Genomic DNA, 2,859 nt, shown 5'->3' with positions numbered 1-2,859 from the left:
CTGCCTCCCGCGGTTTGGTCAAACTCATGTTGGTAGCTTTGAGAACACTGTCCAACCATCTCATCCTCTGTCATCCCCTTCTCCTTGTGCCCTCAATCTTTCCCTGCACCAGGGTCTTTTCCAGGGAGTCTTCTCTTCTCATGAGGTGGCCAAAGTATTGGAGCCTCAGCTTCATGATCTGTCCTTCCAGTGAGCACTCAGGGCTGATTTCCTTAAGAATGGATAGGTTTGATTTTCTTGCAGTCCATGGGACTCTCAAGAGTCTCCTCCAGCACCATAATTCAAAAGCATCAATTCTTCGGCGATCAGCCTTCTTTATGGTCCAGCTCTCGTAGCCCTACTGTTAGAATTCAGTGGAATATAGTTAGTTCCAAGTAAAGCATACCTAAGTGCTGAATAGATGGACTCAGGACCTTACCAGATGAGACAAAGGAGACCCGTAATCCCATCTTCCATCTCTGGTTGTGTGTGTGTTGAAGAGTTGGGGGCTGTCTGCACAAGATAACAGAATCATAGTATCACAGAATTGTAAAATTGGAAGGGATCCCGAGGGTCATCTCGTCTAACCACATGCAAAGCAGGAATCTCATGGCTCTGGGGGAATAGGTGCTTAACTCTTTCCTCTTGGGCTATTTTCCTGATCACCCTCACCCCATTTCTAGCTGTCACATGAAGCCAAGAGAGATAGACATTGTGTACAATGGGCCTAATAGCAGTTTTGACAGGAAGGGGCAATTAAAAAAAAAAAAATCGAGAGAACAGCCCAAACCTAAATTACACCTCCTTGCCACAACCACCACTTGCAAAAATGTTCATTAAAAAAAATCCATAGCAGCTGTTTTGGCAAGCAAGCAAATAAAACAACTGCATTAAAAAATAGAATATTTGAGACTCAAAGGAAAAATATGAAGAACAGAGGTTTTGACGAATGGACTACCAAAAACGCGTGAGGCAAACGGTGGAAGTCTTTTAAAAATATTTTAATTTAGTTAAGGATATGATGAAAATACATAATTGAACATAAATATAGATTGGAAATGGCTGTGTATAGTGAATACTTATCTACTTTTAAAATTCTCATTCTTGATCTTATTTCTTCCTTTTCTTTATCTTCTTCTTGTTCTCTTCTTTTATATTATACCTTTCATTTATTTTCTTTATTGTGAATATTGTTTTTTAGAGGTGTAAATAATTGTAAAAATGAGAAGAGGTAAAATGTTTTCTAATTTTCTCTTTGTTACATGTACTTTCCTTTTTTGTATATTTGTATTTTTTTTCTAATTTGTACTCAATAAAATTATATTATAAAAAAAAATAGAGTATTTGATCAGAGTTCTGCCAACTCATGTAGTTAGCATAATTCAAATGGTACGCTATGGCTCAAAGGGGAAAACACTCTAGTGTTCAGATTCTGTTTGTGGGTTTCCCACATGCATCTCTGGTTGGCCACTGTGAGAACAGGATGGTGGACTCGGCCTGATCCAGTAGACTCTTCTTATGCTCTCAGAGCAAAACAGGAATAAATTGTTAAGGAAAAGCCAGATGGAGAAATAAGACTTTGTCTGGTGGTTGAAGCTGTAAATCACTCAGAAGGCTTCATGCAAGAGGCAGCAAAATTAGCAATTTACATTTCTGTCCAATTGCATGTCTGACAAAAGTTGATTGATTCAAAATCTGACAGGGAAAATAGAAATGAATGCCCCCCCCCCCCCCGTTCTCCGCTTCTTCACACTTCCCTAACTGTGAGATGTCATCACATCACTGTGACAGAGAGGCATTTTCATTATGGGGGGGGGGGACCCTAAACCCACCTGACTTTTATCTTTACATTGGCAGGATCGTGAGGTGAAAAGCAGTTTACCTTTTTAATAAAAAATGCAAGATTAACATGTCAAACCATTTTGGTAAATTGACAGAAATAACGTATTTCTACTCCTGCAGCAACAAAAATGTATGAAGAAAATTGTCCCATATTAGGGTCCCTTTATGATGGGATTGTTTATGCCATCTGTGTTCGCCACATAGCTTGTATCCTGGAACTCTATGTGCTGTATACAGTTTCTAGGCAGCCCTGTTTAGGGAAGTTTGTGATGTTTGAAGTTTTATACTGTTTTTAGTGTTCTGTTGGGAGCCACCCAGAGTGGCTGGGGAAACCCAGCCAGATGGGCAGGGTATTTATTTATTTATAATAAAATAAAATAATTCCATCTAGGCACTGGCTATATCAATCTTCCCCAGGCTGCTGCCTTCAGTTTTGGACCACAGCTGATGCTTACTCACAGGCATGTATAGGGCTGCTGCATTACCTGCCCACACTCAGACATTGCGGTCCTTGAGCACCCCTTTTCAATATGGATCTCAAAGTTCAGCCCTGGTCATTCAGCAGACCACTTCAAGCACCTGAAACAGCTTCAATCCCACCACTGATTGAACTCTAAACGCATGCCTTTTTGAGTCCTGTCACTCAGGAGAAGGCAGGTTTGTGCGCCACCCTGATGTTTTATATTATGATTGTGGTGATTATAATTATTGTTATTTTGGCAGAAGGAAGAATACAAATGAGACTGATAATAAAAGTGTCCATAAGAGGCTTCATGAATCATATCTGTAAGACAAGACAAAGAGTTACTCATATCCAAAAGGTTCTCTAGCCCCTAAACTATTGAAAAATCCCCTTTTCTTTGGGCTTTAAGATCTTTTATTATTAAATGTTTCCCATAATACAATAAGATTACAACTACCAAAGATACGAACTGAAGAAAGGAAGAAAAGGGCGATAGAAATAAAGGAAAGAGAAAGAATAATAAAAAAACCAATTAGCAAAAGATACAAAAGAACTTCCTATTTTCCATCTGCCAG

This window comes from Podarcis pityusensis, assembly GCF_964106645.2.
Source record: "Podarcis pityusensis genome assembly, chromosome: 6".
NCBI classification, from domain to species: domain Eukaryota; kingdom Metazoa; phylum Chordata; class Lepidosauria; order Squamata; family Lacertidae; genus Podarcis; species Podarcis pityusensis.
Note: the sequence above shows the minus strand (reverse complement) of the source record.